Source organism: Nicotiana tabacum, chromosome 3 (genome assembly GCF_000715075.1).
Source record: "Nicotiana tabacum cultivar K326 chromosome 3, ASM71507v2, whole genome shotgun sequence".
Taxonomy (NCBI): domain Eukaryota; kingdom Viridiplantae; phylum Streptophyta; class Magnoliopsida; order Solanales; family Solanaceae; genus Nicotiana; species Nicotiana tabacum.
This window is the reverse complement of record NC_134082.1, coordinates 71,708,166-71,733,780: the sequence shown is the minus strand read 5'-3', so window position 1 is coordinate 71,733,780 and position 25,615 is coordinate 71,708,166.

The window sequence follows — 25,615 nt, the reverse complement described above, 5'->3', positions numbered from 1 at the left end:
AAGTCAGCGGGGATACGAACTAACCTTTCCCATTTACAAAACTCACGATTTTTCTTTGGATGCAGGCACCTGAGTTGGAAAATCATCGAATATACTATACACTCATGCTGATCAGGAATACAACTCTCAGAACCGGCACCTACTCACAGTTGCTATACGCACACAATATTCCCAGCAGCCACAATATCGAAATCAGATATCAGCTAAGAAAACTCTACTGCCACCTGCCTTTTATTTCTTGCATAAGGCTACAATTCTGCCTTCCGGGACTAAACAATGTCTCCATCTGCATTCTTTGCATTGCATAAGACTACCATTTTGCCTTCCAAGACTAAGCACTGTCTCCATCTGCATTCTTTTCATTGCATAAGACTACCATTCTGCCTTCTGAGACTAAGCTCTGTCTCCATCTGCATTCTTTGCATTGCATAAGGCGACCATTCTGCCTTCCGAGGTTAAGCTCTACCTCCATCTGCATTTCGCCTGCTTGCATGAGGCTGCCATTCTGCCTTTCGAGGTTAAGCTCTACCTCCATCTGCATTTCGCCGCATTGCATAAGGCTACCATTCTGCCTTCCGAGACTAAACTCTGTCTCCATCTGCATTCTCTGCATTGCATAAGGCTACCATTCTGCCTTCCGAGGTTAAGCTCTACCTCCATCTGCATTTTGCTACGTTGCATAAGGCTACAATTCTGCCTTTCGAGACTAAGCCCTATCTCCACCTGCATGGCTGAAATATCGCCACTTTATTTATGTCTCGCATGGATGAAAAATTGCCACCTTCATCTATATCTTGCACGGCTGAAATATCGCCACTTTTATTTTTCTTGCATGGCTGAAATATCGCCACTTTCTATCTTGCGTCGGCTGAAATACTGCCACCTCGTTTACATTTTTTTGCATTGCTGAAATATCGCCACTTTCTATTTACATCTTGCATCGGCTGAAATACCACCACCACATTTACATTTTTTGCATTGGTTGAAAGATCGCCTCCTTTTGCATCTCATGGGCTAAAAGATCGCCAAATTGTCTGAAGGCATCAATGTTCGGAAGCACCATTTTCATAGCCCGAGAATGCCATGCCATGGCCTGAGGATCCTATTTTATCTTTTGCATATCATTATTCAAAGGCATCATAAATCGGATGCATTATCTTCATAGCCCGAGAGCATCATTTCATGGCCTACGAATCCTTTATTATACACTTCATGGCCCAGGACGTCATGGCCTGAGGACATCATCTTAACCGTCCAAAGACAGCATTCGTGGTCCAACGGAACTTGCATCACGTCTAAAATTATGCACAATATATGTTCGTATTGCTCATTTGCAGGTAAACCGGCTAGCAATGGCTGTCTCAGCAGGAGCAATCCCGCTCCAGTTCCCGCAGCCCGGATTAGACCTTAACTATCCTTCCTAACCTGAATACCGCATCTGTTCTTGTAAAACCTTCGTCAGCATATTCCGCCGATGGATCCGGAACTACATATGGCCTGATTCCTGTAAAACAAGGGATATGGAGGCAGCTCAGGAACCATAGCATGATCAAATTCTTCAAACCATCTCGTTCGGTCAAAATTGGCCATCATATCTTTACCCGACAACTCTTTCATCCTTCTCGGGTAAAGAGGGGCAGTTGTTGACAATTTTCCCTGTCTATTTTTCATATATACAAAATACTTTCAAAATAACATATGTACGCATATATAAGCATGCCCAAGTGTTATAGTATTTTTTTTCCAATTTATAACAATTTTTAAAATCAATTTATTGCTCATTTCAACAGTATAAAAACTAATAATTGTTTCCAAAATTATAATTTTGGTGGATAATTTGTTTTATTTCCCATATTTATACCAAAATATAGTTAAGATAATTTTTATATATTTTTACAATTTTATTTGGTATTTTTAAAGCTAAATTGCATATAATTACAATTCTAGCCTACTTAAAGATTTAATAGCATTTTTATAATTATAAAATTGTTTCCAACATTTTTAAATCAATATTTATATATTATTAACTAATCTAGTACTCTTAATTTACTTTCGAAATTATTTTACTATTTTTTATAAAATAAAAAAGGAAAAACTGGCTATTTAAAACCTGGCCCATTTTTATTTCAATCATAGCCAAATTGACCCCCCTAATTGACCCAATTTTGAAAACCAATTGGACCAGCCCAATTCTAATCTAACCCGACCCCCAACCCATCCAAATAACCCGCCTAGCCCTTTCTTTCAATCCAGGTCGTTGATCATTTAGATCAACGACCACGATCACCCCTTACCTTTTTTAATTCACTAACCCTACCCTAATCCCCTCATTTCCATCTCTCAACCGCCTTTGAATACTCTCCCTCTCTCAAACTCTCTCTAAGGTTCATGAAACCCTAGCCTCTATCACCCCCACCTTCAACCGCAATCTCACCGGAACCCATGGCTTCTCAGGCCATGTATGGCTTGTACTCACCCTCATCCACCATTAAACCCTGGGTGTTCGAAGTTTCGAGGACCGACCTCGATGATGTCCTTTCAAATCTCTACAGATCCAAAGTTTTATGGCCTCTCCGGTCTGGCTCCGGCGTATTAAAACATCAGAAGCCTATTTCTGACCTCTCTGACTCAAGATCAGACCTTCTTCCAAGCCTTTCTCATTTCTAGGGTTTCTCTGAAACCCTAAGCTATTCGAGGTTTTTCTCTGGTTGTTTTCTTATATCTATGCTATGTCTGTGCTCTACTTGAGTTCTTAAGTGTTTTTCCTAATTTTCTTTCAAAAATTACTTCTCTTCGATTTAGGGTCTTAGAAAAGGTTTTAAAATGTTTTCAAACTCCTCTTCTTCTTCTCTTTGTGTGAATCTGCCTATGCTATATTTTTATGTTCTCTTTTCTACCTCGCATGTCCTTCTCCTATGTTCTTATGTTTGCCTTATTTTGCATGTCCTTCTATTGTGCTCCGTTCTTTCTTCTACTGGTTTTTATGTCATGCTTTCACATGTTTATCTTATGTGTTTGTTTACCCCTATGTCCCTCTACTGTATTTTCTACTAAGCTTTTAGGTCTTTAGTTGCCTTCTTCTGGATTTTGTTTGAGTTCTTTGTTAAACATGTTTCCTCTATTGTTCTCTTAAGTTCTATACTATCTCGTTTCTCTTCTAAAACTTGTTTAAGTTCCAAGCTTTCTTAAAACGTGTTCTTTATGCTTCAAATCAGTTCTTCATTCTATTTGCCTTGAACCTGCTATTTTATCTGTTTGTTTTCACATGAATCCCTGAACGAGACCTCTGAGCCTGTTTCAGTTATTTGTCTTCTCTTCTATGCATCTGACTCGAGTTGAAAACCCTGGGATTTGGGGGTTTTTTGGCGAGTTTGATCTTGTGTTTTGGACTAGGGTTCTATTTGGGACCTTGGACACTCTCAAACTCATTCTAAGTCTATGTACTGGATTTAAGCCTCTTTGTTATGACCCGGAACTCTTCTATACTAGGCTTTTTTGCATGATAGTTCTTTCTTGTTCGATATGTCTGTATGCTTTATATATGAGGAATTTTGCCTTCAAAAGGTTTTATCAACTTGTGATTGATTCGGAATTCCTCTAAATAAGGTTTGATTGATTGTTACTTATTTTCCTTACGTAAAACCCTTTCCTCATTTTTCCTGACTTGGTTCATTCGAACAAAGCCTGCAATTTTGATTTTACTTGTTGTTGAGTGATCGCCTTTCCTTATTTTCACAAACCATGTACCACTGGACTTTTGCCTTAAATAACTTCTGTGTATTTACCCTTCTTATGCTACTTTGGAAATTTTTTTGATCAAACTCATTCCTTAATTATCTTGCCCGTTTGAAATCAGAATCCCTTAATTGAAGGGAGACCTTGTGTGATTGATTTCGAAACTATTTTCTTACCTTTTCTTACTTGTTTTCTGCACTATAAAGGGCATGACCCTTTTGCACTTTTACACACTTCAAATTCAATACTCTTTAAGACCTTGAGTTTAATACTCTGACAACACTTATTGAACACTTTCAATTTCAATACTCCTACATTCTCAATTCAACACTTTACTCTCTTCTGAAATCTTCTGGCTGTGTGTTTGAAATTTGGCTTTACTACTGTTCTTCTCTTCTTATTTCCCTGAAATTGGTATGTTCTAATTTAACTTTCAGCTTCATCCCTATGTGTTTGCTTTACAGTTTCAACAATCTTGTCTACTTTGTTGTTTATGTTCTGTGTTGAATATGCTGTCTCTTTGCATCTGTTGCTGTGTGAATTCTCCATACCCTTATTCCCTTATATGTGTTTGAGTTAAAGTTCAAAGCATGGCAACATCCAAATTGTTTCTCATGTCTGGACTTGATCCTTTAATGGATCCTAACTCCTAAACAATGTGACTAACAGGCTTGTTGGGGTGTGCCAGCACTTCCAATTGCTGGGTATGACCACCAGCATGTCTTGGCTTTTTCCAAAACCTCCTCTATGCACTTGCACTCTCTCTTAGATTCTAAGTTTTGCCCCCCTCCTATGAGCATTGCTTTAGGACTTTGAGCTTCCTCTTAACTTGGACATTTGAGGGCTGGACCTTCCACACTGCACTATAATCCAATTCTGCAATATATTTAGGTGTAAGCACTGTCCGGAGTCCACTTGAGACTCTTAGGGAACTCTGACACATCCTGAATAGGAGAAATGCTTTGGAATTTGATCTTTGGTGTTGGTTTACTTCATGCTTCAGACAGAAGTCTGAATCAGGCTCTCCTTGGTTGGGATTTTTTAGCTTTCTGATGTAATTTTATTTTAATTTTCTTTATTCATTCTGGGCTGTAATAATTTGTAATAACATATGGGGTTTTAGTGAAAAGGGGAGGGTCACTCATGTATGCATAAGGGTAGATATCATGTTCATAGGTATTTACTGCTGCAATCATGTCCTGTTTTCACTTCTGCTTTTTTCATATAGAAATCATGTTTACAAGTCCTGAACTTCTGTTTTCATATAGAAACCATGCCTACAGCATCTGTATTTCATATAGAAATCCTGTCTATTGGTTCTACATTTCATACGTAGATACCATGTCTATAGCCTCTACATTTCATACATAGATACCATGTCTATAGCTTTTGCATTTCATACATAGAGACCATGTCTATAGGTTTCTGCGTTTTTGCCTATCACATAGAGAACATGTCTATAGAGTTTCCTAAATTCTGCATATGCATCTATCACTAGGCAAACACATTTATAGGCTTAAATAACAAAAATCGGTGTTTTAAACACCATGCCTATGGGATTTCTGCATTTTTGTAAAGGTTAAACTCAATAACGCTTAGAAAGCATGTCTATAGGAGTAACCAACTGATCTGAATCGTTTACAAGTTTAAAATCGGTAGTAACATTATTCAATGTCTGCAGAACTTATGTTTTCTATAATCAACAGGCCTTCTTCTTGTAAAATTCAGTACACTTCTATATTATTTGATGTCATGCCTGTAGGTTTCACTTAGGCAAGCTATAAAGTAAAATTAGCTAATTGAATTAGACTCTATTAATTCAAACCAGTAGGCAGGTCTGATTCTGGTTTCTTATCTGAAGTGTGTAATAGACCAGTCTGCCTCTTTAACGTTTAAGTTTAATTCAGACCATAACCAGTATCTGCAAGACGTGCTAAACAATCTGTCTTTAAGTGAGGAGGCCCATCTGAGCCTTTTAAATTGTTATGTGTTTACCATAATCTGCCTTATGTGTTTTTGTTTGTCGCTTTAGAATTTTATCCTTTTAAACCATACAAAACCTACATTTCCCTTCCCTTTTAGACTAGTGGTCCCAAATGCCTTCGGAACTGGTAGGATTGGGGCGGGTACTAGCATGCAATAAGTAACGAAACCATTCCGCGTTTAAATACCTCAATGGGGTGGGAAAGGGTAGATATGGATATGATGACCGGTGTACTAATAACACGTGTAACCCCTCTTCTGAGGAGTGATTACCGGGTATTGCATTGATGTGATCCATATTATTTATAAACCTAGGACCCCCTTCCTTTTACTTGTTTATTTTGTTACTTTCAAAATTTCAAACTCCTTTTTCTCGAATTTCAACTTCCTTGTTTCTTCAAACTTTAACTTATTTGCAATCACAATGTGACAACCCCTCATATTTGAAACCCTTAATTGCTTATTTATTGTTTGTACTTAAGTCACAATTGTAGCATGGTCGGGAACCATACTAGTGGATCTTAAGGGGTTCCTAACACCTTCCCCTCGTGATAATTTCTAGCCCTTACCCAAACTCTGGTTTTTCTAAACAAATTCTTCCTAGTGTCCTAATGCACTTAATCATTAGGTGATGACTCTTCAAATCAAAAAACCCAATTCCCAAAAGGGAACGAGTTGTCCTCCCAAATGTCATAAACCCGATTTCGCGAGAAAAAGGGGGCGTGACATCCCTGTTGTGGCACCGATCATCCCGTGGGCATCCCGCAGTTCCCCTGACGAGACCGGAAAGCTCAAAATAAAGTCGTTCAGGTCGCCAATTTCTCCAAGTGGCAACCCGCGTTCCTGGAAGGCTCCGAACCCTCAGGATCAACGCCAGCGATCCCCCTGGCGAAAGCTACATCAAATTCGGTTGCGCGATTCGAAGCTACATCAACATCTTCTTCAAGGACCCCCGACCTACTAGCCCGATCGGAGCCAGCCGTTTCGGACTTAGCAGCCTCCGACCGAGGCATTTTCAAGTCTCTCGCACTTGACCTCGTTCTCCTCCTTAGCGGGCTTCCATCATCATCCTCTCCTTCAGTATCAGGATTTGACTCTGGGGTTAAAACAACAGTCCTAGGAGCGGCTCGATGCTCGAGTGACCTGGTTTTCTTTGCCGCAGGACGGACAACAACTGCCCTGATTTTCCTCTTCTTGCTCGTGTCGGGCTCCAAGGCCCCTACTTAGCCACTAAGGGGTGGCTTCATCTGCATATTCTCGCCAAGACCTGCACCAGCACAATAACCGCAATACACTTTCGGTAAGGGCTCAAAAATGTTACACCCCATATTTTCGTACATGAAAATACGCCATAAATGGATAAATTAATGAGATCCCGGAAGTGAGATGTCACGTCTCACAGTATTACATTATGTTGATGTCATTTTTTGCAATATTAAGTTACAACGATGTTGCACCGTGAAGTATTGTACGTTAAAATTTCGTTTTTAGTTAACCGATGTAACACTCTAGGATGAGATCATCTTGACGTTATCATACTTACGCTATTTATAGCAAGCAATAAATAAGTGTTATGAAGAATAAGAGGGTACACAGACTAAAGAAAACGAGTTTCGTTGAAAGTAGTCAATTTGGAATAAAATACGGGTCGATAATACCCGATATTTATGGACTAGTGCGATACAAGGTACTACATGGCAATAATAGTAAGGTGTATAAGGTATGTGAAAAGTGAGTAATATTTCAAGTAAGTCGGAATAATTCTTAATTTTTCGGGTAATTAATTAATTATCGTGTAACGGGACATTACCTAATTAATTAGGGATATATTTGGATAATATCAACCTCCCCACATGGCAGCCCCTCCATTTAAAATGGGTGACTAAGGATCTTACTTGATTAGGTGGCTTGTCGACTAAGGATCTAAATGTCTTTCAATATCAAAGACTTGGCAAATGTATAATGAAGGTGAAAAACGTTAGTACCATTTAAAACTTTCAGCAAACCTTTCATTTCAAATTCATTTCAAACCTTTCAAGTAAACCTTTCATTTCAAAACCTTTCAAGAAAATCCATTTAAACCTTTCAGTAGGTTCAATTCAAACGCTACAATCAGAAATAAAACGTAGCACTATTCATCTTGCGAGAAGTTTCTACAGAAGAAAATCCAACAAGAATTTTTAGGATAGTAGCAACATAAATTTTTTGCAGTTTTAAAGGAGTACTATGAAATCTCTTCCAAGAATATCATACGAATTTCTTTTCCTACCCCAGGTATGTTAATGCTAAGCTCTTCTTTCATTTGGCATGATCTCGTCATTACATTCATATCCCGAAATTTACGTATATTTTGCTAGTTTCGCAAATGCGTATATCTTTCTAGCATTGTAAGTTATAATATTCTCCTTATCGGGAATTCATATTCAGTTGAATATTTCCTTCTTCCAGTCAAGAGAGCAGAGAGTTTATATATACAGTATTAAAAGTATTTTCATTACCATCGAGCTATAATAGATGGGTATGCCCCTATTAGGCAACCTCTGATCAGATGGTAAGTTATATGATGATCCTACTATGGCCAAGCGCATATGAGCGAGCCCAGTTGGTCGAGATACAGAGCCTAGTATGGCCGAACACTTATGAGCGAGCCTACTACGGCAGAGCAGATATATATGTATACCGAGCCTTATAGGGCCAGACAACAATTTTACTTACTATATTGAGAGAATTGAGTCAGTATCAGCGGGTAAGCATATCTTCAGATTATCTTTGACTTCCAGCTACTTGCAGTTATTATATTATCAGTTCAGTTTCAGCTTTCAGTATATTGCCTTACATACTCAGTACATTATTTCGTACTGACGTCCCTTTTCCTGGGGCGCTGCATTTCATGCATGCAGGTCGGATAGGCAGACGAGTAAGCCTCTTCAATAAGTGTTGCCCGAGTTCATCTTGATCGGTAAGCTCCATGCCTTTCGGAGTTTCCGGGTCTAGAACATTATGTATATCTTGTATATATATGTATATATGTCATGAATAGTTCGGAGAGCCGTTCCAATCATAGTATATCCATTAGTAGAGGCTTGTATACATATCTTGCCAGTTAGTGCAGTATGTTGGGCTTTCAGGCCTTGTATATATATTTGGTTGGTTTGTCAGTTGTAATAAATATGACGACCTTGTCGACCAAGCTTTATATTGATATTTAGTCATCATTCGCTGTCGTCTTGCAATGTGGCCCATGGCCAAAAGTGTGACATCATATGTTCAGAGTCCCTTATTTGCAAGTTGGTACACAAGGATAGGTGAGGCACTGGGTGCCGGTCTCGCCCCCAAGTTCGGGGTGTGACAAAAAAGAAACACAAAATACGAAGCATAGGCGGTAAAGGAACCTCACCATGATTCTTGTCCACCCAATGCTTCTTAGCCAGGCCGGTCCAAGACCAAACGCGATATGGGAACTTCTCGTTCAACCGCCCGATCCATCCCGACAAATTTGGGACCACCTCCGGGTGCCAAGTGGCGGCTGCAGGGAGCACAAAGAGATTATTATTTCAAAAGGAAGAATAGTTGAAAAGTGGCTAAGGGGAAAATTGCTTATGCCGGGTATTCCACCTCTCCGAAAAGGTCATCTTTTGGGCCGGGATAATATCCGAGGTCCTTACTCGGATAAACCTGCTCATCCATCCTCTACCCTTTCCCTTGTCGACGCTCGTGATTTTTTTTTTTGGACCGATGGCGGAGCTTGATTAAACCTCGATACAATCGAGGGTTGTACATCCTGATCAGATGATTGAGGGTAAAAATCTCACCCTCAACCCCTTCGGTGAAATAACAAAGCATCAACACTATCCTCTAAAAAGAAGGGTAGATCAGACCAAGCGTCCTTGATATCAGTTGCAGAAATCAAGGATAACCAGGTCTATCTCCAGGGGAGGGGCCTCGACAGATTTATCATGTCCCAGGTTGAATGGGTAGGTGTACACGTGAAGGAAGCCAACCTTAAAGTCAGTTATATGATCACCGGGACCGGGAATCTCCACCTCCACTGCCTCGCTCCATCGGCAGTCCTTCCTTACCTTGCTAATATCGATCACGACGCTAGCATATCGGGACACATACTCGCATTGGCCCGGTGTAGATGAAGTGTCATCGACATTAAAATCCTCTGAAACGTCGAGATCAGGTAGGGTACATTAATCCAAGGAGGGAATCACTCTGGTTTCTTCCTTAGGCGATCAGGATGATGATGCAGCGTCGTTCCATTGAGGAACCGTCCTAGAGGTCCTATCCATGTCAATGGTAAAAATCCTTCTATGAAAAGATAAAGGGGTGTCAAATAAAAGAATTCTAACTCGTGAGCTTGGATGTGGGGTGAAAGTGGAAAGTGTCAAGCAACTGATGCATTTATAGGAATCGTTGGGGAAACGGAAGGGACGAGCCAATGGTAGTTTGTGTGTTTCTCGATTACCGCATGTGATAGCGGCCTTGCATAGTTCTCTGGAAGATGGCATTTAATGCTTTTAAATGGTTGACATCACGGCAATGATGACCTCGAGATGACGATTCAAAATCGTTTCCTATTACTTCATTCTTGGAAATGCGGAGACTATCTGTATACGGTGAAATCGGAGGAGTCTATTTCTCGCCACTAAGGTGCATTCGGGGGGGCATATCAGTATCTCGAGGCTGCAGGACTACGATTGATCTCCCTCCCCCGAGTTTCGCCGGCGACCCAATAAAGGTTTCGAGGGTGGGGGATTTTCGAGGCAAGCAGCCAGCGTCAGCAGGGTCTAGCATCGTGCCTAGCCGTCCCATCCCCGTATCTTTACATTTAATGCACTTTGTACTATATTGTATTCCCTCTCCTATATAAAGGGAATCCATGCCACTTTGTATAGGGTTGATGTTGCTCCATCTATTTCTCCACAAGATCAATAATATCTCTCTCTCTCTGTCTTCTCTCTAACTTACTCGTTCTTACTCGCTCGAAGCCACTTTAGACTTTCTTACTTGTTCTTCATTTATTGCTCGGTATTGGCCATAAGGAACCTTGTTTAATCATATCTTAACCGTTATCCCATTCCCGACTGCCCCCGATAGCTTGAGATTGAGCTGGATATCGGCCCTGAGGCTTCTTCATCGACCAACCCGAGGCTCAGGCGGCAAATCCCTGGGTTTTATCACTGCCCCATTTTAGCTTGTATCTCTTCATTAAACCTCATACTCTTAGCATCAACTGCTCTAACAACTAGCATAAAAATAGATCACATATTTTTAGAATTCCATTTACAAATTTAATTTTTGTTACCATTTTCACGGTAAACAACCATAAAGAACAATCTAAAATTTGCGGCAGAAAGAATAAAAAACACTAACAAATTAATAACCACTTTTATCATTTATTGTTGCGGCGGCAACCCGATACAAATCATAAAAACACTGTTGCAGCGTGCAACCCAATTCATATCATCTATCACTGTTGTGGCGTGCAACCCGATCCAATTATAATGTTGTTGCAGCGTGCAACCCAATCCAAATATAATATTGTTGCGGCGTGCAACCCGATCCAAATATAATATTATTGTGGTGTGTAACCCGATCCAAATATAATGTTGTTGCGGCGTGCAACCCGATCCCAATATACAATTCAACACCAATCACAAGAAAAGAGTCCCGGCAAGGGAACAATAAGGAAAACAATTCTATCCCGGCAAGGGAATCGACAATATAAGTAAATACGTCCCGGTAAAGACTCAACTATAACCAAACTTGTTCCAACATTTAACTTCACAAAAGAAACCTCAACTCGCACTAATACTCAACCATAAGCAACTTCCACAAGAATACTCATAATTCTTGCCCAACACAGAAAGTCAACAACTTAGGCGTTCATAGTACTTATTAAGAACACAACGATTTCAATTTAAGACTCACGGGCATGCTTGACAACAACGTATAGATACTTGTCACCATGCCTATACGTCGTACTCAACAAATAACACATAGCAAATAGGACACAACTCCTAATCCTTCAAGCTAAGGTTAGACCAAACACTTACCTCGATGCCTCGAACACAATTCAAGTCTCAACTATCGCTTTACCTCTTGATTCCACCACCAATCACTCGTATCTAGTCACAAGTTACTTAATTACATCAATAAATTCTAAATGAATCAATTCTAATGCATGAAAATAAGTTTTCTAAAGTTTTTCTCAAAAAGTCAAAAATCGCCCCCGGGCCCACATGGTCAAAACCCGAGGTTCGAACCAAAACCCGATTACTCATTCCTCCACGAACCCAAATATATAATTTGTTTGAAATCAGACCTCAAATCAAGGTCCAAATCTCTAAAATTTGAAAAACCTAGGTTCTACCCAAAACACCCAATTTCCCCCATGAAAACCTTTGATTTTGAGTTGAAATCATGTGAAAAGATGTTAAACATTGAAGAAAACGAGTTAGAAATGACTTACAATCGATTAGGAAGAGAAGTTATCTTTGAAAAATCGCCCAAGAGTGTTTTAATTTTGAAAGAGTGTGAAAAATGGTTGAAATGCGTCTAAGTTATGAATTTACAGGTTGCAGGTATCGCAATTGCGAACCCAAAAGTCTGCTGCTCTCGCATTTGCGACCATCTTTCGCTTTTGCGAAGTCACTTTGAGATAAAACTATCGCATTTGCGATACTGGGGAAATCCATGCCACTTCACAAATGTAATGGCCCTTTCGCATTTGCGACATCGCTTTTGCGATGACTGCTTCACATTTGCGACCCCAAGGCAGACCAAGTCCTTTTTGCATTTGCGGTGATTTTCTCGCGAGCATACCAGCTGAAATACCTGCAATTTCCTAAGTTAAAATTCCACACCGTGGCCTATCCAAAACTCACCCGAGCCCTCGGAGCTACAAACCAAACATGCACACCAACCTAAAAACATCATACGGACTTGCTCGTGCATTTCAAATCATCAAAATAACATCAACAACTATGAATTTAGCATCAAAACCATGAAATCACTTAAGAACATCAAATATTTTTCCAAATTTTCTCAAATAAGGTCCGATTCACGTCATTTCAAGTCCGTTTCTTACCAAACTTCACATACTCAACTTAAATCATATATAAGACCGGTACCGGGCTCCAGAACCAGAATACGGGCCTAATACCATCGAATTTCAAAGACTTTTCATTTTCAAAAACTCATAAATATTATAAAAAATAATTTTCTTCAAAAATTTATTTCTCGGGCTTGGGACCTCGGAATTTGATTCCGGGCATACGCCCAAGTTCCATATTTTCCTACGGACCCTCCGGGACCGTCAAATCACGGGTCCAGGTCCGTTTACTCAAAATGTTGACCGAAGTCAACTTAAATTCATTTTAAAGACAAAATTCATTATTTTTCACAAATTTTCACATAATGGCTTTCCAGCTATGCGTCTGGACTGCGCACGCAAATTGAGGTAAGACCGAAAGAGGTTTTAAGGCCTCAGAACACATAATTTTATTTCTAAAACAAGTGATGACCTTTTGGGTCATCACATGTGGTGACTAGCCTCTTCCCGGGCTGGTCATAGACACCGTGATGATCGATGATGCTGGAGAAGCTAGTGATGAAAGAGCTTCTCTACATAGAAGATGACGATTCTTACATGATGCTCAACCTGCCGAGTTAGTTACACCAATCGAGGATGATGTCTCGGCGCTTTGGGGGGAGTTTGAGATGGTAGAAAATGCCAACTCCCGTTTCTGGATCCCAGTTGTTGTGCTCGGTACCATAAGGTTGTGTACCGGGCCCTTGCCGTCTTCGGTTGATGAGCAACGAACAACCAATACTGCATTCCCCGTAGTTGCTTCTCATTCTTCACCGCCATCAGCTTCATCTCCCTCTTCACCAGCTCCTCTATCAGCAACTGCTACATCATCTCCACCGGACGCACCTGACCAAGAAGAAGGTATTCCTCTTTTGCAGTCCCCAGTTCATCATAATTTGGGGCAAAATTATGTTGCCCCCTCTGAAGATCTGCAAAGGAGAACACTACTCTCTCGATCTCCACCGGATGCAACTTGCTATCCCAACTGGTGGAACTTGCTAATTATCTGAAGCCTTTGGCTTCAGAGAAAGATTGGGAAAAGATACATGCTCTCTCAGGTGAGTGTTTGTTGAAGAACGCCATGCACAATATCGATTATTTTAGAAAATTTGTTAATTTATTCTTTAACCACAATATGTGTGTGTCTGTGTGATTATGTGAAAAGAAAAAGTTAATTCTAGAGCTTATAATACCACTTCAAATTCAAGCAGGTGGAAGAAAATTAAAGTAGATGGAAAAGTGCAATGTAATTTATAAAAATCCCAATATAAAATAACCATTGTCAAATGGATCGGAAACAAAAAGACACTACGAGTGTGTTTGGTATAACAAAAAATATTTTCCGTAGAAAATATTTTCCAAGAAAATATTTTTTTGGAAAATAAGTAGTAATCTTATTCATTTTCCGTTGTTTGGTACATAAATTAAGGAAATAATTTCTTAAGAGTATTCATAAATAATTTAGATATAATAAATATGAAGTCATAAACTTTCAAACCAACAACCTTCCAAACCCACAAATTTCATAAACTTTCGAAACCGCAGAATTTCGAACCCCTAAACTTTATAATTTCTAAACCCGTAAACTTCCAAACACATAAACCTCTGAACTCATAACTTTGGAATTCGTAAATTTTTGAACCTTTAAACCGATAAATAAAAAAATTAAAACTGAAGAATATAATTTTTTTTTGAGGGGGGGATGGGAGGTAGAAAAATGAAAAAAAAGAAATTTAAAATTACAAAAAAAAAGTAAAAAAATAAAATAAAATTTGTGCTGGGAGGAGGGAAGGGGTGCAGGTGAGGGGATGGTGCAAAAAAAGGAAAAAACAGAAATTTAAAATTGTAAAAAAAAAAAAGGAAAAAATATAATTTTTTTGCGAGAGGGGGTGGGAGTGAAGGTGGGATGGAGGGGTAGTAGGGTGGATGGTAACGAAAAAACTGAAATTTAAAAAAAAAAAGACTTTTTTAGAGAGAGGGGGTGGATGAGTTGGTGAAGGTGGGGAAGGTTGAGAAGAATTTTTTGGAAAATATTTTCCCTTCTCTTGATAAAGAGGAGGAAAATGAGTTCATAAGGAAAATATTTTTTAAAATATTTAAGCTAACCAAACATGAAAAAATTGGAAAACATTTTCCGAAAAATATTTTTCTTCATACCAAACACACCCTACGTCTTTGTTCAATATATTTCCATTTAGCAATTTAATTTGCTATGCAGCAATCTAGAATTTCATTTGTTATCCAGGTTGTTAAAACTCTTTCAAAATTGGTATATGATATGTTCCATGTAAGAACAGTCTTAAAAGCTTTACTGATAGAATGTTTCAACTTGAAGTTTTGACTTGGTTGTCAGTTCTGTGTATGTTAAGAAAAATCAAGTAACTAGTCTGTAGTTTTATCACATAAATACCAAAAGAAAATTGACTACATAATGGAAGACAATAACAGTTCAATATAAAATTTATTAAACAAAGACTCGGAAAGATTGACAGACTCGGAAGTGTGTGATTTGTCAACAAGAGGGCAGCCTCATTGGGGCCAGAACTAAAGCAAGGTCTCGTAAGTCTTTAAGTCAACTATATCTCAAAGAATGATCCTATTATTCAACCTAAATTTTACAAATGACTATATAAGTGTGACTTTCTTTCGTCAAAATTATATAACTTTATTTTCTCACATAAAAATTATAAAACTTTCACTAACTCACAAACAAATTATAGTGACTTTTCTTATTTCAGGTTTTTTTGGTTTTTATTTTGCGGTCTACTAAATAATAAGTCAATTAAAAATGGAACGACCCAACCCGATCCGATCCACCCGACCCAATAGCTATACATAAAAATTAAAATAATACTAAAAGTGAATCCTTCAAAATACGATACTTCTATATTTTATTTATTTATTCAAAATTTTCATCCAAATTGATAGCGTTTTTGTTTCAAGTGCTCTCTAATTATAACTTCTTCATTTTTCTGCCAGAATCTCATACATTCCAAACTAAGTTTTTTTGGTAAAAAAAAAAATCACTTTTAGTATTATTTAATCTATGTATATGGGTATTAGGTCAGGTTGGGTTGGATCATTCCTATTTTAAGGGAAAATAAAATTGACCGGTCTGCTGGAACTAACTGCATTCGCTAGCCAGAAAATATATAGAATATGTATATTATGTATATAATATATACATATATAAAAATATATATTTTACCTGCTATTTTGTTGGAGCGGATAAAAATATATATTTCTTCTATTTTAATTGGCTTATTGTTTATTAGACTGAAAATAAAAATCAAAAAATTTGAATAAGAAAATACTATAAAAAAATTATGTTTTCCGATTACTATAATTTTTGTGTAAGTTAGTGAAAGTCTTATGCTTTTTATGTGAAAAAAATGACTTTAGTGAGAAAAAGATCATAATTATATGAACATTGTAAAATTTAACCTATTCAACTGATTTTGATGCCCAATTCTTTGGTTCGTAAAGAGTGTGATTCTGAATATTGCCTACTCGTTGTTTGAGGGGCAATTGGTTTTGTGGCCCGTTATAAATTTGTATTTAGTTTTATGATCTTATCTCTTTTTTAAGTGTTTATTTTGACCCCTCTTGTCTTTTTTTTCCTTTTAATTTTCTCGACTTGAAATTTAATTTCCATATGTTTGAATAAAGTAACATTGTTGAAGCCACCCATCCCAAAATTTTAGTAACTTACTCTCCTAAAATATGCAAAAAAAATAAAACTATTTAAGCGTACCAGTAAAATGATGTCAAATTAATTAGTGTCACAGCGCATAGTTAAAATTTGGCGAAATAACTATTTTGGGGTAACATTATTGTGCGTCCTTTACAATCCTCATATGGACTTGTACGCTTATTTGGGCACTGCACTAGATTGGAAAATTAAAACTAAATTGACTCTGTCAAACAACGGGGCTTCAGGCACTTCATGACTTTCTACTAGAATGTTGAATTTAAGAAAATGTCTTTATTAAGATATTTTACATGTAAAAGATAAATCTCCCAAAAGGAAAACTCCTATGTATAAAAAAAAAGACGAAGTTATAAAACTAATTACAAGCTTGTAATGAGCCACAAAATCAATCAACCCCAACTTTACAGCTAGAAAAGGTTATATAAAAAGTTTTAGTGCCATTTTTTTTCGGGGGAGTGCACGGTTAGCTACTAATAACACATGTATTTACTTTTAAGCCACTATTTAAAATGTATTTTGTCTTTAGCCACTGCTTTAATAAATTTTATCTGCCCGGACGAAAATACCATTCTACTCATAAAAGTTCAGGACCAAGTGTCCTTAACTTTTGAACTTGCAACTCTAAGTTCAGGACTTCAGGACTACAAACTCTAAGTTCAGGACTACATGTCCTTAACTTTTGAACTTGGAACTCGAAGTTCATGACCACCTGTCCTTAATTTCTGTGCTTGTAACTCTAAGTTAAGGACTACTTGTCCTTAACTTTTGAACTTGTAAGTCTAAATTCAAGACCTATTGTCCTTAACTTTTGAGCTTGTTAGTCTAAGTTCAGGACCAAGTGTCCTTAACTTTTGAGCTTGTTAGTCTAAGTTCAGGACCTATTGTCCTTAACTTTTGGGCTTCTTAGCCTAAGTTCAGGACCTATTGTCCTTAACTTTTGAGCTTGTTAGTCTAAGTTCAGGACTTCAGGCCCTATTGTCCTTAACTTTTGAACTTATAACTGTAAGTTCAGGACCTATTGTCCTTAACTTTCATTTTGAAATTTTAGGAAACTTCTGGTTCTTAATTAAGATCTCTTGTTTACCTTATTTCTTTTTTTAATTACTACTAATTAAGACTCTACCTTAGAGTCTGTTCTAGACCAAAGAAAACATAAACTACAAACCAAGTAGCAAACCAGGATAGAAAAGTTTGAAATTTCTTAAGAGTGCAGTATCTCTCATTTGGTCGATGTTGAATTGTATAGTCTGTCACCTAATCCCCAAGAAAGAGAGAGAGAGAGAGAGAGAGAGAGGGAACTGGGTTGGCTAGTAAGCTGAACTCACCTAGTCGATCTCGAGGAGGAGAAAAGGAACAAAGAGCAAGGACTTTTGACACTGAAGCGAAAAGGATGTGTTGGGCCAAGGCAGGGTCAAGAGATAGAAGAAAGAGTAGCACCGTCTTTTCATATTAATTTTAATAGACCAGTGACTAATTTTACGCAGTATTAAAAATGTTGGATAAAAAGTAAATATCACTTTAAAAAGTGACTATCCCACACAACTTTTACTTTTTTTTCCATTTAAGTATTAAACACAATTTTGCAAATTAGTTATAGGAACAAAGCTGCCAATAGTGACGTGCTTTTTGACAGCGATCATTCACTTCTTTGATTGAATTATTATCGGGGCGACTCATCCTTCAAAGGATTGGCAATAATTTTAAGATACTGCACATAATATTTTAAATTGACTAGGTAGTTGGCTTTCTTGGTCTATAACATAGAAAAATCAACATTTTTTCAATCGTGTGAACAAGTCTTTAAAATATTACTCCTAGTAAAAGAAACGAGTTAACGAAACATCTTTGTATGGGACTGGAAGTAATATTATAAATGTGAGCCATCCCGCGTATGAAATAACAAGGCATTTGCACAATTGTCCTTTTTTGAGTCACTATTTAGATTTTGTGCCCCACTTATCTAGTAAATTAAATGTCTATAAAAAGAAAAGTTCATTCCATTACTTTAAAAAGTGAAATTCAACTCATTAAACTAAAAGAACGTAATATAGTGAATGCCTTAAAACAAATCATGCGGTGCAAGTACCAAACCTTATCATTGCGTTATGCCTTATTTGATTGTGTATACGGTGGAAATTGGGGCTACCCGATTTCATCCTTTGATCACGATAGAAAGGTCACATCGAAGAGCTATGATGTCGAGGTTGACCTCGATTGCGGACTAGAGAGAGGCAAACTTCAAGTGACATCGGCGTAGCTCGATAACGGAAAAGACTAGCGAGAATCTTAGCGAGAATCACGGAACATATTGGTCTTCGGCGGTTAATCAGTTGTCAAATATGATTTCCTACTATAATTAGAAGTGTACCTTATTTAGGACTCTCATATTATATAAAGAGAGATCCCATTCATTTGTAAGCATGATTATTCATTGAGAAGAATATATACACTCATTACTTTCTTGTTATTTCGCTTTACTGTTCATCAAAGTTGCTTTATCTTCTGCTATTCTTATTGTCACACCTCGAGACTACCACAAGTCGAGGTCGAAATTTGGCTTGCATATTGGTTTGATTTATTTTATTCTATAATTTATCTATTTAATTCCTTGTTTATCAATTGGCATTGGATTGAATCATATATCCTTAAAACCACAATATAAGTTTAATTGTTACTCGAACTTTAGGGTAAACAGTTTGGCGCCCACCGTGGGGCTAAGGATAATAGCGATCGTTTCAGTGGTAATTCTGATAACGCACGTTATTTCACACTTGTTCTTGTCAAGTATTTTTGCTCTTAGGTTAAAACATGTCAAACTCACAAAACGCACACGTACATGGTAATGATGGTCTCGGATTTCACGGGAAAAATGACAATGTAATTGTTCCAGGAGTCGGGGTGCCACCGGCTAATCTCGGGGGAGCACCGGTTGCCGATCCAGTAGATATCAGTTCGCATGTTGCTCTAAATGCGGACCTAGGCGCGGACCCCGAAAGGAGTGTACGTAGGGAAGGCCGATCTGGTGGCCAAGGTACACATGGTAGAGGAGACGGAGGAGTTCGTCTTAAGTTGATATTCGAGATGCTACATGCTCAGCAGGATGCTATTGCTCAGTTGCAAAATAATCATAGGACTCCGAGTGGGGTCGAGCCAGAAATCACTTGTCGTACCAAGCTAGTGCCAGAAAGGTCGAATGGTAATGAATCAGGGACTGATCCTGCAATAATGAAAATGCTCGAGGAGCTCTCCAAAAGAATTGAGTCAGGAGAGAAGAAAATCAAAGATAATGATAAAAAGGTGGAAACATACAACTCCCGAGTTGATCAGATACCGGGGGCACCCCCAATCCTAAAGGGTTTGGATTCGAAAAAATTTGTGCAGAAGCCTTTTCCTCAAAGTGCGGCTTCGAAGCCGAAATTTAGTATATAAGTACAATGGGACCACCAATCCTATTAAACACATCACTTCGTACCTGTGCGGAATAAAAGGAAATGACTTAGAAGATGAAGAAATCGAATTTGTGCTGTTGAAAAAGTTCGGAGAAACCTTTTTGAAGGGAGAAATGATTTGGTATCACAACCTACCACCAAATTTCATCGACCCATTTGTCATGTTAGTAGATTCATTCGTAAAGGCACACACCGAGGCCATAAAGGTCGCAACAAGAAAATCGGACTTGTTCAAGATAAGACAAAGGGATAATGAAATATCGAGGGAGTTCGTGTCCCGATTTCAAATAGAACTCATGAAGTTGCCATTGGTAACATATGATTGGGCCGTTCAAGCTTTCACTCTAGGGCTGAACGAACGGAGTTCGATAGCGTCATGTCAGTTAAAACAAAATTTGATCGAATATCCAACTGTGACTTGGGCAGATGTGCACAATCGATATCAATCGAAGATTAGGGTCGAGGATGGCCAATTAGGAGCCATTTCCGGTTTAGTACATCCAGACAGGTCAGCAGTTAAAATCCTGAGGGACGTCGACAGGGAGCCAAAGTTGAACAAAGAATGATATCAACCATATACCGCAGATCAAAGGAACAATGGTTCAAGACGCAATTTCGCTCAGAATGATTGAAGAAGTGATAGAGGACAGAATTCTTGGGGACTTATGAGCAAAAGTGGTTTTGATAAGCATGTCGATCCCACAGAGGCACCTTGGCTATCGAAATATAACTTTGGCATCGACGCATTAGGCGTTGTATTGGCAATCAGAAGGATCAAAGATACTAGGTGGCCCAGACCCATACAGACCGATCCTTCTCAAATAAACCCAAATTTGATGTGCAAGTATCATGGCACGTATGGTCACAAGACCGAGGATAGCAGGCAATTGAGGGAGGAGGTATCCCGTCTATTCAATGAGGGCCACCTTTGAGAGTTCCTAGGCTATCGAGCAAAGAATAATTTCAGAGAAAGGGACGCCAACAGAAAAAATGAACGGGAGGAACCCCAACATGTAATTCATATGATAGTCGGCGGGTCGACATTCCATAGGGACCCATATTCAAACGCACTAAGGTATCAATCACTAGGGAAAAACGAACCCAAGATTATGTGCCCGAAGGCTCCTTATCATTCAACAAAGCAAAAGGCATTTCTCAGCCACACAACAACACTCTGGTAATTTCTATCTTATTAAATAAAGTTCAAGTTAAGTGTGTTTTAGTGGATCCAGGTAGCTCAGCGAATATCATCCAATCAAGGGTCGTGGAGCAGCCCGGCCTACAAGATCAAATCGTGCCCACAGCTCGGGTCTTAAACGGCTTCAATATGTCTAGTGAAAAAACTAAATGGGAAATTATTTTACTGGTGAACGTGGATGTAACCATTCAATATACAAAGTTCCACGTGATCGAGGGCAACATGAGGTACAATGTGCTACTCGGGAGGCCTTCAATCCACAATATGAAGGCATTCCCTTTGACTCTCTACCAAATGATGAAATTCCCGACGTCGAACGGTGTAAGAACAGTATACAGGGAACAACATACTGCAAAGGAAATGTTTGTGGTCGATGAGGTAACGCCAATATCAATGCTATCAACCTCGGGAAGGTCAAGCATCAAAGGTAAACAGGAAGCCAAATAGCAATCACAAGAACCAGCCTCGACCGAATCGAGGAAGCAGGGGATAAAAGAAGAAGAAGAGGATTTTCTAACTCCTCGAAATTTTATTTCTCCCAAAGATTCGGACGCCACCAAATCAACGATTGAAGAGCTGGATCAGGTTATATTGATCGAGTACCTGCCCGAGCGAAAAGTATACCTGAGAACGTGATTAATCCCCGAACTCAGGAAAAAACTTATTCAATTTCTTATTGATAATATAGATTATTTTGCTTGGTCCCATTTAGACATTACAGGGATCCCACCGGAGATAAAGATGCATCGGTTAAGCCTTGAACCCAGGTTCAAACCGGTGAAATAAAACATAAGGCCCCAGTCCGAGGTAAAACACACATTCATAAAGGATGAGGTAACTAAACTTCTCAAAATAGGGTCCATTCGGGAGGTAAGATATCCCAAATGGTTAGCCAATGTTGTTGTAATCCCTAAAAATGGGAACAAACTTAGAATGTGTATAGATTATAAAGATTTAAACAAGGCATACCCAAAGATTCTTTTCCACTGCCTAACATCATGATATGCACCACGGGTGGCCACGAGATCCTTACCTTTCTCGATGCTTACTCCGGGTACAATCAAAATCAAATGAACCCAGAAGACGAGGAAAAGACTTCATTTATCACCAAGTATTGAACATATTGTTATAATGTAATGCCTTTCAGTCTAAAAAAAATGCTGGTGCTACTTACCAACGCCTAGTAAATAAAATGTTCAAACAAATAGGTAAATCAATGAAAGTTTATATCGATGACATGCTAGTTAAGTCCCTACGCGCAGAGGACCATTTGGCTCATTTGCAAGAAACGTTCGAGATTTTGAGGAAATATAACATGAAGCTCAACCCCGAGAAATGTGCTTTCAGGGTCAATTCGGGCAAATTCCTGGGCTTCATGGTGTCGAATCGGGGGATCGAGATCAACCCCGATAAAATCAAGGCCATCAAAGATATCAACATCGTGAATAGTGTAAAAATCATGCAGAGGCTAATTGGATGGATAGCTGCTTTAGGCTGATTCATCTCGAGGTCGTCGGATCGAAGCCACAAATTTTTCTCTCCTCTCAGAAAGAAGAACGATTTCGCCTGGACCCCTGAATGCCAACAAGCATTAGAGTAATTAAAGCGATACCTGTTGAGCCCACCACTACTTCACACTCCAAAGGGAGATGAGAAAATTTACTTGTACTTGGCAGTATCGAAAATCGCGCTAAGTGGTGTCCTGGTTCAAGAAGAGCAAGGTACGCAATTTCCCGTTTATTATGTAAGTCGAACCTTGGGAGAAGTAGAAACTAGGTATCCACACTTAGAGAAATTGGCACTTGCACTGATAAGCACTTCTAGAAAGTTAAAACCATACTTTAAATGTCACCCCATATACGTGTTAACCACTTACCCACTTCGTAATATTTTGCACAAGCCCGAACTATCGGGCTGATTGGCCAAATGGGCCATCGAACTCAGTGGGTATGATATCAAATATCAACCCCAGACGCCCATCAAGTCTCAAATTTTAGCGGACTTCGTGGCCGATTTCACGCCAACCCTCGTACCCAAAGTTGAAAAAGAACTTTTGTTAAAATTAGGCACATCATCAGGGGTGTGGAACCTTTTCACAAACGGTGCTTCGAATGTGAAAGGGTCTGGGCTTGGCATCATTTTGAAGCCGCCCACGGGTAGCACTATTAGGTAGTTTATCAAAACTTCTAGGTTGACTAACAATGAGGTCGAGTACGAGGCCATGATTGCAGGTCTTGATATAGCTAAAAGCTTGGGAGCCGAAGTCATTGACGTCAAGTATGACTCTTTACTGGTAGTGAATTAAGTAAACAAAACATTCAAAGTTCGAGAGGATAGAATGCAAAGGCATTTGGACAAGCTGCAGGTAACTTTACACCATTTCAAGGAATGGACTTTATAGCATGTACCTCGAGAACAAAACAGTGAGGCCGATGCACTTGCAAATTTGAGGTCATCGATCGAGGAAGACGAGATCAGTTCGAGGATTGTCGTTCAACTCTCGAGATCGGTGATCGAGGAAGGTCATGTCGAGATAAACTCTACAAGCTTGACCTGGGATTGGAGGAATAAATATATTGAATACTTGAAGAACGGAAAACTCCCCTCGGACCCTAAAGAGTCGAGGGCCCTAAGAACCAAAGCCGCTCGATTCATATTGGATGAAGATGGAACATTATACAGAAGGATATTCGATGGACCACTGGCAGTATGTTTAGGACCAGGAGACATCAATTATGTTTTACGAGAGGTCCATGAAGGCACTTGTAGGAAACACTCTGGCGCCGAATCGTTGATTCACAAAATCATCAGAGCGAGATACTACCGGGATAGCATGGAAAAAGACACTAAGGAGTTTGTTCGAAAATGTGATAAATGTCAAAGGTTTGCACCGATTATCCATCAACCCAGATAACAACTTCATTCAGTCTTATCCCCATGAACATTCATGAAGTGGGGGATGGATATCGTCGGCTCTCTACTAGCGGCCCCAGGTAAAGCTAAGTTCATTTTATTTATGACTCACTATTTCTATAAATGGGTTGAAGCACAGGCATTCGAGAAAGTGAGAGAGAAAGAGGTTATAGACTTCATTTGGGATCACATCGTATGTCGATTTGGGATACCCGCCGAAATAATGTGTGACAATGGAAAACAATTTATCGGCAGCAAGGTAACGAAATTCCTCGAGGACCACAAAATAAAAAGGATATTAACAACTCTGTATCATCCTAGTAGGAACAGACAGGCCGAATCGACGAACAAGACTATCATTCAAAACTTAAAGAAAATGTTGAATGATGCTAAAGGAAAGTGGAGAGATGTTTTACCCGAAGTCCTTTGGGCATATCGAACAACATCAAAGTCTAGTTCGATAGCAACCCCGTTTTCCTTAGTATATGGCTCCGAGGCCTTGATTATGGTCGAAGTCGGGGAACCTAGAGCCATATTTCAACATACAATGAAAGAATCAAATCACGAGGTTATGAATAATAGCCTCGAACTATTGGATGAAAAATGAGAAGCTGCCCTCGTTCGGATGGCTGCGCAAAAGCAAAGAATCGTGAGATATTATAATAGAAGAACCAACCTTCTCCACTTCGGAATTGGGGACTTAGTTTTGAGAAAAGTCACCCTCAATACTCGAGACCCAAACGAAAGGAATCTAGGCCCAAATTGGGAAGGACTATATTGCGTCCTCGGCATTATCGGAAAGGGATCTTACAAACTTGGCATAATGGAGGGCGAACAATTGCTAAACAATTGGAATGTATCACTCCTCAAATGGTATTATTACAAAGGTATGACTTTCCCCCTTTCCATTTGTATTTGATACTAACTTATTGCAGGTGTTCGATCGAAGATGTCAAGAAAACTCTTCAACACAATTACCTTGGGGTTTAAAGCACACATTGCACTCTTTTTCTCTTAGATCGATTTTTGTCATAAATGGGTTTTTCTGGCAAGGTTTTCAACGAGAAAAAAATTATGTGCTACCTGAGGAAAATTCAACAGCATCCAAGGATTCTTTGCAATTAACCTCGAATACTGGGGGAATCACCCTCGGATGTTATATTTTCGAGGAAAGTACTTCATGTCAAAGGGTCTCGATAGGGAAACTTTGTAATGGGACAAACGATCGAATGAACCGTGTCCATATAGTTTAGTCGAGCCCCGATGGCAAAATGTGTACGCATGTGTCACACCTCCTTTTTTCATCTACACCCCCGGAAGGGCACAAAGGAGTTTTTCCATTTAAAGGACAATCAGAACGGGATTTAATTATTAATTATTCAGAGTCGCCACTTGGGATATTAGTGGTGTCCCAAGTCACCGGTTGAATCCCGAACCGAGGAAATTTATGACTCTGTTAACAGTCCGCGAACCAGAAATCCGAGTAAGGAATTCTGTTAACCCGGGAGAAGGTGTTAGGCATTCCC